We start from the raw sequence: 14,735 nt of genomic DNA on the forward strand, positions 1-14,735 counted from the left end.
TAACTTACACTTCTTTACAACCTGCACAAAGCATAAGTTATGCCTCTTACATTTTTTATTGTTTTTTTAGGCATCTTCAAATGACTGAGTCAAAGTCTACTTTGATTCTTGGGTCATTAGGTAAAAATCAGTAAAGTAGCTTAATAACATTTTACTAAAATACTTATTCCTTCTGTTATCTAAAAACAGGGTAAGTTTTATGTGATTGGGCTTGAATAAAAATTTCAGTGCTTTGAAATCCCTGCTTTTTTTTTTACAGTTTAAGGTATTATTGATTACTGAAAATACAAATAATCAAATCTGATGGCTGTCAAGTGATGTGCTTCTTTTTACTACACATATTGGAAGAAATAGTAAGAAAAATTCAGTTTCCTTATAGAAGTTAGCTGCATTGCCTGAGGTTTTAGAGAGAGCACTTTCCTACCCCATTAGCCTATCTCAGTTTGAACTTTAACTTAAGTAGACAACCTTTAGATGACCTAAAAGATAAATACATATACTAACAAAGTCAACAACATGCCTGATATCACAGAGATAGTACAGGGAAGCAGTAATAGGAAGTGCACTTGGTTAATTACAGGTATGAACTATTCAGTTTTAATTTTACAGTGCTCGAAGTATAAGCATCCTCTCAAATAATTTTATTTACTGAAGAGGTTGTCAGAGGCCTAAGAATTTGAAGTTTGAGAATGCATTTTTAAATATCTGAATGAAAGAAATCTCTCTCCTGAAAGAGGATGCCATGAAAATTTTTCTGTGGCCAATTTTCTGCCAAGTGAATTAGATGATAAGAATTTTCTGGTTTAACCTGGAATTAAATTACTTTGAAATTTAAATTAAAAATATTATTTAGGGGCTTCCCTGGTGGCACAGTTGTTGAGAGTCCGCCTGCCGATGCAGGGGACACGGGTTCGTGCCCCGGTCCAGGAAGATCCCACATGCCGTGGAGCGGCTAGGCCTGTGAGCCATGGCCGCTGAGCCTTCATGTCCGGAGCCTGTGCTCCACAACAGGAGAGGCCACAACAGTGAGAGGCCCGCGTACCTCAAGAAAAAGAAAAAAAATTATTTAGTAGATTATTCATCAGTTATCTTTCCTTTCCTAATTATATTTTGTTATAAATAAGTAAAAAGAACTTTGTATGGGAAAAGATTAACTGACCATAAGGAAATGTCCTTCAGAGAATGGTTCTTAACAAAATACATTAATATGGCCATTAGGGCTACAGTAACTAATTTATGCATTTCCATTCATTTAAACTTCCAACTACCTTATCTTTCTTGTATTCGTATTACAACCAAACCGAATAAGTAGGGCCAGAATAGTTATTTTCTTCTGTTTCCTTTCTGACTTTCTAATATTTAGTCCCCTGTCTCTGCTATGGTCAGGGTAGTTTGCTCATTATTCTTCTGTGCTTTTCACTTAATCACTAAACAAATATTTGTTTAGGACCTACTATATGCCAGGCACTGCTCTAGATACAGTAAATAGAGTTGAATCTCCTGCCTTCAAGGTATTTATATTCCATTTGGGAGGGAGACTGATAATAAACATATAACCAATAAATAAATAATTTTAGATAGTAACTAGTACTGTGAAGGTGATAAAGTAGGAAAAGGGATAGAGAAAGACTGGGGTAGAGGTAGGTTCTTTCTATGAAGTGATCAGGGAGAGTCAGAGAAGGAGGTATTTGAACTGAGGTCTGAATAACAAAAAGAAGCCAGCCATGGGAAGATCTGGGATCAGAGCCTTCCAGGCAGAGGGAACAGCGAGAACAAAAGTCCTAAAGCAGAAAGCAGTGTTGGCATGTTCAAGGATTAGAGAGAAGGCAGGTGTGTTGTCAGCAAAATAAGTCAGAGGGGAGGGGAGTATGAAATAATTGAAGAGGTAGGCAGAAGCCAGAGTTTTTAGAATCATGGTAAGGAATCTACTCTGTAGGATTCTAAGCAGAGCTGGAATGGGAATAATATGATCTGATTTAGCTTTTAATCAGATCTTGGTGACAAATGTGCTCAGAGTAGAGAGTATGGGGGTCTGGAGTATCCCATTAACCTTGGGTGTGTTTTCCTGATCTTTAATAGATCTTTAACTTCTAACAAGTTAGTAGAGGTTGAAAAGACAATTAATCTTTTTTTTTGTTTTATCTCGTAAAACATAATGGAGCAACTTTTCCTATTACTATATAACCTTTGTACTCTCAACGTATTTGTTTTATACACAGAGGTGTATATGAAGATCCATTTCCAAATACTTTGACTTCTCTTTAGTCTCGAGGGAGTGAGAATGGGGAAAGGTTTGCTCAAGAATAAAGACATGTAATTTGAAGCTGGAAAACTAATTTTATATATATATAAATACGTATATTTAGAATATATATAGCTCTATCCTGTACAAAAACAAGTTACCGTAAAAGTGATCAAGAGAAAAACAGGCTCTGTGGTCATACTGCTTGAGTTTGTATCCCAGCTCTGAGAAAGTCACTTTACTACCTGCTTCTGTTTCTTCATCTGCAAAATGGGGTTAACAATACCTCCTACCTCATGGATAGTCAGGTCTATAACCCATCGATGCTTATCACATTGCTTAATACTTGATTAAAACTGTGTTTGGCAAATAATAAATGCTCAGAACGTGTTCGCTGTTATTGTTAACAAAATTGTTAAATTTGGTGAGAAGTTTTTAAAAATTTCTTTTAGCATTAGACACCAATTTGGAACTTGAAAACTTTGCACGTTTTAAAAATTATACTTTTTAATGAGTAATAGTAATAATGATAATAATTCTCATTTGAGTGCCTGTTGTGTTGACATACACATGTCAACTCACGTATTCTTCACATGTATCTCAATTTTACACATGAATAAATTAAATCTTAGAGAGGTAAAATGTCTTGCTCAAAATGATACAACTAGGAAACGGTCAGAGCCAAGATTAATACCTAGGCCTTTAAACCCTAAATGTGTCTCATTTTACCAATGAAAAAATTGAGGTTTAGAGAACTTAACCAACTCACCCAAGGCATCTGGTATATCGCTTAAGACTTTTTTGTTAAAAAAAAGTAACATAGCCAAATGGTTTAAGCCAATATAGGGAAACTAGAAGACCTAGAGGTTAGTCAGGCCTCAAGGTTCACTTGCTCAGTGGATGTTGCTCTGCACTGGGGGAGGCGTGGAAGAGAGTATGCAGAGACACACCGTTGGCCCTAGTAACTGTGGTCATGGGATTGCCCCGTTCTCTGGATTCTTACTCAGTGACCTTTTCCAGATGCTTTTGTTCATAATATCATAAAGCCCCTCAGCATACTTCTTAAAATATAGATAATTGCGAGTGCCAGTAGTTCGCTCATTCAACACCTAATGAATTTACACTGTCTGCCTACTATGTACACTGTAGGTTTAGTAAAAGCTAAATTTTGAGTATTCATACTGTTAGTAGGGCTGTAAATTGGTACACCCTTTTTTTATTAAAGTTTTTAAAAATTTATTTATTTATTTATGGCTGCGTTGGGTTGCTGTGCGTGGGCTTTCTCCAGTTGTGCCAAGCAGGGGCTACGCTTTGTTGCAGTGGGCGGGCTTCTCATTGTGGTGGCTTCTCTTGTTGTGGAGCACGGGCTCTAGGCATGTGGGCTTCAGTAGTTGCGACGTGCGGGCTTCAGTAGTTGTGGCTTGCAGGCTCTAGAGCGCAGGCTCAGTAGTTGTGGCCATGGGCTTAGTTGCTCCACGGCATGTGGGATCTTTCCGGACCAGGGATCGAACCCATGTCCCCTGCATTGGCAGGTGGATTCTTAACCACTGCGCTACCAGGGAAGTTCCAGTACACCCTTTTTGTAGAACAGTTTGAAATATGTATCAAAATTGTAATGCACATAATCTTTGACACAATAGTTTTATTGCTAAGATTGTGTTTTATAAATAAATTTGAACAAATTTGAAATGTATATGTGTGTATGTGTATGTATATATAATATTGTTTATGTAGTAAAAATGAAAATCTAAATATCAATAATAGTAATCCACTTGTGTTTTAAAATGATATGCAAACATACACACATCACAGGTGTGTTCATTTGGTGGTGGAGTGGAGATACGATAGCTCTAACTCAAAAGCAGGAGGAGAATGACATGAATTTCGTTGTATATCCTTCTATCATGTTTGTATTTTTATGTGTAAAACCCAATGTATCTCATGAGGCAATATAACGAGATGGACCCTGAGTGCCCTTTTCTAATTGTGTCAACTTGTGCAAAGTTGCTTCGTCTCTGTACTTCAGTTTTCTTGTTTCTAAAATAAGGATAGTAATAGTATTTACCTCATAGGACTATAAGAGAATTGGATGAGTTGGTTTGTGTAAAAGCTCATAAAACAGCATCTGGTGTAGAATAAGTAGTCCAATAAATGTTAGCAATGGTCATTATTATAGTTTTAAAATAGATTTGGGTGACTTTGTGTCAGCTGTCAAATATGAATTCTGAGCCTTTGGAAGATGACCTTCAAGTACTTTATTTAATAGCCTTAAGTAAGTCCCTCTCCTGTTCTGAGGAGTAACCTTAAAATACTCATATCAAAAGGATTAGTATCTGGGAATACTAATTAGTGTTAGCCTCTGGGAAAAGATTTTTTGGCCTGATTTTTAAAGTATTTGCTACCAATAGATTGTAATGACCAAGTGGCAATCCAATTTAGATGGTAAATAAGTTACAATAACCAGTCTGATCATGCTACAGCCTAGTTATTTTAGATGCTAGCTAAGGCCAAAATATTATTTTAAAATACATTATTAATAAAATGGAATCATTGACTTCTTTCTGAGACATCCTGGGAAAATTGCTTACAGCTATTTTGACATTAAAAAGAACCTATACATAGTTAGTCTACATAGTCTGATATATTATAGTGTACTTACGATATGTTCTTCACATAAGAATAATTATCTTGCAATTGTTAGAAACACTGGAATTCAAGGTGTACTTTAGTAAATTTTATTAGAAAAAATACAGGGTTGCTATGAAGATTAAATAAGATTTCTTAAACATACAACCTAGCATGTAATAAACATTGATAAATGTTACTTTTTAAAATTTAATTAATTTTTTATACAGCAGTTTCTTATTATTTATGATAAATGTTAGTTTTCATTTTATATCTTGGATAAAGTGGAAATATAGTCTTGAGAAAATTATTGAAAAGCCAGTTTGGAAATATAAAGAGCCTAGAGATCATGTTAGTCTTCACAGTTTGATTTATCTTAGTGTACATGCTACTGTAGGATAGGAGTAAATACAGCTAGGGATTTATAACCAGGAAGGAAGATGGCAAGGGTGGCAGTGGATAGAAAATTACTAAGTGGAGACATCAAGGGTAGGGGAAGGGTTTGCTGAAGGCAAACCAGGGAATTAGATAAAGTGTGTGGGGTTCTTGCTGAACTGACTTTGCAGGATTCTTGATACAACTGGTCTAAGCTGGGTGTAAGATAGGCTACAAGGATGTACTGTACAACATGGAGAATAGAGCCAATATTTTGTAATAACTGTAAGTGGAGTGTAACTTTTAAAAATTGTGTAGATAGGTAGGTAGGTAGGTAGGTAGATAGATAGATAGACAGATAGATAGGGGGCTCAGAGCAGCCTAACTAAATTTTAGTTAAGGAGAGAGTCTTTGTCATTATGTACATTTTGAACACCTAAATGGCAACATACATTATCAAATAAAGAGTTCTTTATTTGATGTTTGCATGTGCTGAATTTGCAACATAATTAAATCTGCTCTTTTTAGATTTTTATAGGAACTCAAGAGTTTGTATAGAGCAAATAATTTTCTCTTCTACTATTTTTTTTATATTTAAATGGAAGTCACTCATACAGAGTAAAAGCATTATTTATACCATTGTGGTATTTATAGTGGGATTATTTAAGGCAACTGTAGTGTTGCTGTGTATATTCCACTGAAATACAGTAGTTCTGTCTTCCTACCTCTATTCAACCACTGCTGGGTAAAGGTTGAAAAAAAATGCCAAAATGTCCCTTAACGGAGAAAGGGCCAAAATCCTCTGGTGAGGATCAACAGTGCCCAGGAACCTCTGGAGTCGAATACTCACATTTTAGGGTCTGAGTTGACTTAGCCAAGTATATGCAAGATTGTAAGAAACCATGACAGTATTTTTCAACAGAACTCTTATCAGTACCTACCTATGAGAAGTTGTTCTTTATAAACTTGTGCTCAGTTTCCCATTTCCTTGTATCTCTCTAAATGGTCATTACCTCCTACAATGTATTCTTTTTTATTTGTAGACTAATATTTTCTAGAAGAAAATAGTGTCTTTCTAGGAAAACTATAGCATATAGTACAAATGAGGGTAATTCCCAACACGATGTTTTTATAATTTTCCTGTGAAACTGTTATTTTTAGTCTTCATCTGTGTTTTAAAAAAAAAAAGTTCCTGAGAGGTGTTCTTTTCTTTGATGTAGAATTTAACTGGTAAGTAAATGAGCTGATCCCCTACTTTCTTTTTCTATCTTAGTAGTTGTTTGGTTAGGATCTCAGTTGTAGAAAACTGAGTTGCCTTGGCTAGTCTAAACAGAAAGACATTTAGTGAAGTGTTATGATAGCTTTCAGAATCTCCAGGAAGACCTGACTGCAGCCAGAAACTCCACCACCCTACAGTCCTAAAGGAACAACACAACTACCTCTATCACAGTTGCCCTGGAGGAACCAGATGTACCCTCACCTTAGTGTTTATCATATGCTAATTGATTTCTTTTTTTCCAGTGTGCATATATATATGGTGTATGTATGTTCAAGTGCTTTTATTAGAAAACAAGAAATACCGAAAGTAAATTTACTATTAATTTAACTCAAGGAGATAGAAGAAGAATAAGTAAACATAAAAGAAGTAATCAAAAAATTAAAAGCAAAAATGAGTAAAACTAAAAAACAAAATAAAAATTCTTGATCAGTGAAGCCACAAACAAGTTCACTGAAAAGATTAAGGGAGTGGAACAATCTTTGACAGGTATGATTTTTCCACCAAAGAGGAAAAGAGGAGAGAGAAAAGATAACATATGCGATACATAGAACAAGGAATGAAATAGCTGCTGATAATAATGTTCTTTATTGTAACAGAATATAGTATACAGGCTTATAGCAGAACAACCTAAAAACTAGATAAATGGAAGAAAACAAACTGTAAAATTGACTCAAGTAAACTTAAAAATATGACTAGCTCAGTAACCATAGAAATCAAAGAACCCTAAGACTCAGCAGGTCCAGATGATTTTACAGTCAAGTTTTATTAAACTTTTAGGTGATAATAATAGTTATAGTAATAATAGATAATGTATATTGAGCTGTTTCTCTGTTCCAGACGGTATGAAATGCTTTACGTAGTGAGCAGATTTAATTTTCATGGCAATCTAAGTGGATAGTCAGTGGCTTCTATGTGAAAAATTTCAGTGATGGCAAGCTTTCTACTTTGTACTTAGCCTATTTTGTTGAATAGTTTTAACCATCAATTTTCTCTTTACACATATGCAAATGTCCTCTATTGTTCCCACCTGCTAGTTCTAGTTCTTTTTATTTATGACATAAATGAACCTCCTCTTTCACATGGCAGTCCTTTATATCCTGGGAAGCCATTTTCATATCTGCTTTCTCTAGCTTAAGAGACTTCATTAAGACCTGTCCAGTATCAAGATGGTCCTAGGTCTATGTTATTTCCTTTATCTTCTAGTCTAGTAACTATATCAAAATGAACACGAGATTATTTCGGAATTACTTTTCTTTGTGACCCTTTATTGACTCTTAGTGAGCATTTTACCTTTTATGAAGGTTTTTTATAAACTATTTAAAATGCATATTTTCCCACTTTCTGGTCCTGTAGCCCTCCTAATTTCTTACGTGGGTTTACAGAGAATGCTATTAGTAGTTTCATGTTCCTGTCTTCATGTTCTTTTAGAACTCAAGTGTAAATTGTGTGGGCCTGGATTTCAAGTATATGTTTTTAAACTCATAACTTGGACTTCAGTGACTTCTTAACAATGTTTATTCTACGCTTTTTAGTTTAAATGTAATTAATGGAAAAGACTAAAGCAAAAAAAGGGAGTAATTGTTCTATGTCTCTTGCTTGGAGGCAGGTTGTTGTTAACCTTGGCAAACTTTGGAGGCAGTTATACTTGTTATGCAAGGTTCAAGCCCTTACTCTACCACTTATTAGCTGTATGACCTTGGTCAAGCCACTTAAGTCCTCTGAGCATGTTTTCTAATCTGTATTATAATATTATTATTATCATTGTTCAAGGCTACTTAGTAAGATACAATCTGGTAACAGTCACTAAGAGGAGGTCTAAACAGACCCTAAACATTAGGGTGATCAGCTGTATGTAACTGGTTGTGTGAACAGGAAAAGGGTGAAACCTGTTAATCCAAGGGAATCTTGGGACAGACAGCAGGCACAGTTCCAGGGGGGACAAGTGGTTAATATTAAGGAAAATGTTTAACAGTGAGAACCCATCATAAAGCAATGTTTTGTTGTCAGCAGATCTTTATGGAAGAATGATACTGATATATCTATAATGTGGCAGAGTTAATTAAGGCTCAGAACTCTAGGCCCAAAAGAACCAATAGTGCCATACTGGTCAAGAGCCCAGCCTTTCCAGTTGGACAGAGAACCAGGTTAAAATTCTACACTCATTCATTTGTAAGCTGTATGTCTGGACAGGTGAATACTTTTTGAGCTTCTCTTTCCTCTATAATATGTATAGTAGGAAAAATAATACCTTAGGGCTGAGAGGAATACAGAAATGTTTGTATAGAGTTTCTCTATGTTCCTAGCATTTACTGTGTCAAACATTTAAGTATGATTTGACAGTTACTACCATGAAGCTCTGTTACATTCAATACTACACCCTGGACGTAATTCTCAATATTTGAAAGAGCCTAAAAGAAAACATACATTTACTTGTCATAAAATTATACAGGCTAGCTTATTTTGTTTTGGGTGAAATTATATCACCTTTCTGTGATCAACTTATATTTATTCAAAACTCCATTTAATAGTTTATTATATCTCTGTTTAAATTAATAAATAAAATTTTTGACAGGTAAAACCTTTTAAAATTTAAGTCTATATGGGAGGAAATAATAAAAGGAATCCTAACAGGTGAAAAAGTTGGCAATTACTTGGTTGATAATCTCTGATAACCTTTTGAGCTAGTGTGTGATGTTTCTAAGAGTTGAATATCACTTTTAAAGATGGCAGTGAAGTTTATAGAAAAAAAATTCTTCATTGTCGATTCTTCCTTTGTGATTTCCCCAGAAAACTCACCATGATTTTCTGGCACAGTTCCTAGGAAGTCTATTTTTAAAGTTAACTGTCCCTGTTTTCCCTACTTATCTACCCACTTGCTATGGAATATGAGCAGTTCAAAAAGTGTCAGATACTGAATGTAGGTACTAAATAATGTTGGTCATCAGTAATACTCTTCAGTCACAAAGCATCATAAAAGGCAAATAAGTAAATATCCATGATTCAAAGGAAATCCTCTTAGTGACTCTCCAAACAGGAAGTAAATTATAGTATGGGATTATTTAAAGCTTAGCATAGAATATATATTCACATTATAACAGTGCTTATTATAATGCTAAACCATGTTTTTTTTTCTCATTATAGAAAATTATGTGCCCTAAATGATGTATTCAGCTTGTAAGAGTAATAAATACACGGCATGACAGAATACTCCCTCTTTGATGAACATTTTAAACACCAGAGGGCAGAGTGTTCCAAAGGACATTTTCTATTATCCCATTATTCATTCTTTCATGTCATTGGCTGCATTTTAAAAAAGTAAGAAATATGGCCATTTGAGAATCACCTATGTATCTGAGTGATCTGTTTTGTTTAGACAACATAATGAACAATGTTCTGATACATGCTAGAGTTGGTTAATCCACATGTTCCCTCCTTTTCTAGTTAAAGTCTATATTTCTGGCTTCTGAAAGTGACTTTTTTAAAGTCATATGTACATCTGTATCATTTAGTGAGTTTCATAAATTGAAGATTTATTTAGTGAATTAAGTAAAGTGAGAGAAAGGTGATCAATATATATGTCTTGTAGTTCAGTATGCCCTTTTATGTTCTACTTATCCATAAAAACATTCTGAAAGAGCCACCTGCCAGCTAATGATCTTTTTCAAATATTGGGATTGTAATGTACAGATAGCATCACACACATTTGAGGAAATTTTATTCAGGGCTTAGGTAATAAAGTCAACATATCAAGTAAAAACTCTATATAATAAAAATTATCCTCTGAAATCCCTTAAGAGGATAATTCATAGCATTCATTAAACAGAAATACTGCTTTTCAATATGTCCAACCCTGCCAGTTTTTTAAACTCATTTATTGACCACCAGATGAATAGTTGACTCATGTATAGAGGCTACATTATATGATTTTTAAGAATATATTTCTTTCTCTTCTCTGTTAGTCATCACTCTTCTCTTGGAAGTTGAAGTCCTGATCTGGAACAGTAGCCATTCCTGGGAAAGGAAGAAACCAAAATTAGAAATTTGGCCAAAGCTTGAATTGCTATAATAAGTAGGATGGATACTTTCTTACTTCTGTGCCAATAGAGATTTCATATATTCACCTCTTCATAAGTATTACCCTGCCTTTAAGCACTATAGAGTTTAACACTGATAATTACTCCTTAGAGAAAGCTTATAAAGGGAGAAGATTGGAAAAAGAATAAAAAGAATATAAAACTCTGCATAAGGTTTAGAATGGCTTACCTAAATTAATCATAAGGGAGTTAAAAATTAGTAGTCAGGGGAATAGCTTAGTCTCTTAAATCTGTTTCTCCCCTTACCTTAAGTGAAATCCAATTTTTAAAAAAACAACAAACCTATGTACTTTGTCTTTTAAAGTATCTTAACCATATCCTCATCTCAGTCAGCTCCTACAGAGCATAAGCAACATTAAAATGAAAGCCAGTGGAAAAATGATTTGTTGTCCAAGTTTGCATTTTTTCCAGAATTATTCTGGAATCCATCTAATGCATGGATCAGCTCAACTTGATTTGGGGGAGAAGGGAACTTGCCCTCTTTTTCCTGAAGTATTGAGTTATTGGTATTCTTAAAGACACAAAGAGAATTTCCCTGAAAAATAACCATTGGGGCAAGAAAATATTTGATTTAAAAAAAAAAAACACTAGATTGATTAGACTATCAGGGAAACAGAACAGAGCTGTGCTGTCCATAGAATTTTCAAACCTAACGGAAATGCTCATTTTTAGGTTTGCCTTACAGTTTTCTGGTTAGGTGAGAGAAAAAGTAATTGAAGATCATTTGAAACAAGTTTCTTACTTTGCATGATCTTTAGTATTACCATTCTATAGAAATTGCTTATACTTCTGTATCTCCAAGTTATCATTTTCTAAAGATGTTTATAAGTCATGTTGGGGTAGTAAAATTACTTTTGCATGATTATCTTAAATACTTCTTTAACACTAGTCCACAGAATCTCTGTTTACTATAATTCTAAAATGAAGTGTTTCCTTGCAACAAATACGTGCAATATGTTGACACCAAATATTCAGTCAAACATAAAACTAGCTGAAAAAATATTTACTCTTTTAGGCTATTTTCCATGTCTACTGAGTTCTATTGAAATCCATTTTTCCTTTTCATCTTTGCTATTTTGCTTAATTAGGTATTTTTAAATAAGATGACATAGATTTTTAGAATTTCAAGCCTTTGCATTACATTATTTTATTTTATTTCCACACTAGCTTTAGGAAGAAAGTAGAAAATATGTTATTATCCATACTTTACTCATGAAGAATTTGAGGGTTGGAGTTAAGTGACTTACCCAGGGTTATGTCTAATAAGCAACTGAGCCATTATCACACCTACAATCAAAAGTCTAGCCAAGTGCATGTCCTTCCTACTACATTGCAGTCCTTTTAATTCACGTTTTACTGAATTACGCAACATAATTAATTAATTATGTTAATTAATTAACATAATTAATTAACATAATGCAGGAGAGTTATGCAACATAAATCTATGACTAACAAATATATAATTATACCAGAATTATTATTACAGTGGTAATGCTGCCCACATAAGAGAACAATATAGGGCTTCCCTGATGGTGCAGTGGTTGAGAGTCTGCCTGTCGATGCAGGGGACACGGGTTCATGCCCCAGTCCAGGAAGATCCCACATGCCGCAGAGCGGCTAGGCCCGTGAGCCATGGCTGCTGAGCCTGCGCGTCCGGAGCCTGTGCTCCTCAACGGGAGAGGCCACAACAGTGAGAGGCCTGCGTACCAAAAAGAAAAAAAGAACAATATAATAAAAAAAATTACCTTTTTTGCTTTACTTTGTTTCTGAGCATTTCATTAAATATGTGGTGATGGGAAAGAAACCCACACTGATTGATATAGAACAATTCCATATAGAATTGCCCTATCTAAATAGGTGAATATTTCCAGTGACCCGTGCTTCAGAAGCCTAGTGAAAGATTTTTTTCTCAAGTCAGTTCAGAACCATGTCTACAATACTGCAGAGAGAGTGCCGTTACCACTGCTAGATCCATGCATTGACACTTTCCCTAGCTCCCCCTTCTCCCATGGTTCTTTTTTGAAGCTATTCTGCTGTCCACTGAAAGAGAAGGGACTCTTCTGGATTCCAGGGAGGTGAGGAGAAGCTATGACAAGAGAAAAGTTCTCCAGGCCCTGAAGGGAAAGTTCATCAGAAGCATGGAGTGGGCTAGTAACCCTTTCTCACCAGTGACCGACACGAAGAATTTCCTTGATCACACGTGAAGACTGTGAGCGTTTTCAGGGCAGTTAGTGTCTTTTGTACCTTTCTGCATCTGTAAGGAATATAGGAGGTAGTGTACCTCTCTTTGAAATTGAAACCATTGCTACTATGTTAGTCAACTGATGGTTCTGCAGTTTTGGTCTATCTGATGATCCATCTGATGAATGAAAGGCATTTAATCAAGTTTTTAACATCTCTATTTAAAAATAAATTTTCTGCTGTCTCACATTTTAGACAGTTCCTTATTTCTCAGTGTCTAATTTTACCATTTAACCCAATAAACTGTGATGATATTACAGGCACATATTAGCTTGCTAAAGTATTATTAATCTTTTTAGAAACCTCAATATTGCAATTTTTTGTGTCTTATTTAGTTCCTTTTTTTTTTTTGATTTAGGAATTCAGAAGAGTAAAATCTTAGGAGAAATCAGTAAGAAAGGAGTTAACAGCTTTAAGGCATGAGGAGCTTACAGCTTTTTAATATAAATCGTTCCCAGAATCCATGTCACAGCTCCTTATATGGTGCTGCTTTTTTCCCTTTGGTTGCTATGACAACAGCAGCACTGCACCATTCATCAGCTCTGGACCTGGGCTGCACTGCTAGCCTTCCGTGTTACTCCTGAATGTTAAGAACATCCGTGAATCATTCACTATGTTAACGCTGCGCCATTAGAAACCTAAGAACCAGTTCTTCCAGCATTTTGCTGTAACAGAAGGGTAAACTAAACTGCGCCACAGAGGAAAATTGTACAAATATTCCTTTTTTCCTAAGGGAATCTTACAATCTATATTTGCTGCAGTATTCTGAAAGGATAAGCTCATGTCAAGCAGTCTAATGAAAAGAACTCGTCTGTGTAATCTTTCTTGAAATCATTAACTGTTCAAAACAAATACCACATTGCATCTCTGGATACAGAAAGCAGCAGGTGATGTTGTTAGGGGTTCTAAGGTCCTTTGGGAGCATCACTTGTGCTTTGGGACCATAATCAGCATCTGCTATGAGAAGTATCACCTGTAACACACAGTAAGTTCTGAGCAGTGTGAATTGCTGGCTGGGGAAGATTAAAGTGTGGATCGTTACTGACGTGTCAGCTCTGATAACAGCACGACCGGTGAATAAAAAGAAGCCTTTCAGGTTTTCAGGAGAAAAGACCATATAGTATTGACTAATGAGGAAGAAAAACTAAAGCCTGTGAGTATGAGTAGAGTATTTGTGTATTAGATGGATTTCTGAGCTATGAGGCCTACTTTGAGCTTTGTAGAAAAGCAAACGCCACCTAAGAGGATTTTACACTTAGTTTTCAGGGAAGCCATTAAGAAATGTCATTAGGTACATTTATTTAATTTTTAATTGTGTTCGTTTACTTGTGTGTGTGTCTATATGAATCTTTTAAAGTGATATATTTTTAAAAATAATATTTCATTGTAAAGAATGCTGTTTAACTCAATGTTTTAATGAAATGTGAAGGTCAGATTGCTTTTTTTGTTAGATTGTGATTCCAGAATAGATTTCTACTTCCTATTGCAATATCCTTATAAGTAAAATACATTAAAAAAAATAACAGTATGGAAAACTAGAATTTTGTAAGCACATTTCCTTAATACATCAAATCTTTCGTATTAACTGGAGTACTTGCAGATGGATGTTCTTGCATAGTTTAAGGACTTTTTTTTAACTTAACATTATTTGCTAGTTGTGTTAATTTATATTATCTGTTTTCCCAAGTGAGAAAGGTGAATTAGAGATTTACCATTCTTACTTGTATTTTTAGACCATTTGGTAATTATCAATTTAAGAGAAATTGAATTTATAGATTACATTTTCTCAAAAGACTCTGTCCATTTTCTGGCTTCTAATTATTTTTTCTTTTTAGTTCTTCAGCTAACCATGGTAACTTAGAAATGTACTAAAAGTAGG

The 14,735-nt window shown here is 34.8% G+C and overlaps 1 protein-coding gene across 10 annotated transcripts in view; it reads left to right on the forward strand.

The window, feature by feature from the left end:
* Nucleotides 1-14,735, forward strand: part of TANC2 (tetratricopeptide repeat, ankyrin repeat and coiled-coil containing 2) — a 357,810-nt gene that overhangs the window by 116,131 nt on the left and 226,944 nt on the right. The window lies entirely within an intron of this gene.

This window comes from Tursiops truncatus, chromosome 20 (genome assembly GCF_011762595.2).
Source record: "Tursiops truncatus isolate mTurTru1 chromosome 20, mTurTru1.mat.Y, whole genome shotgun sequence".
Taxonomy (NCBI): domain Eukaryota; kingdom Metazoa; phylum Chordata; class Mammalia; order Artiodactyla; family Delphinidae; genus Tursiops; species Tursiops truncatus.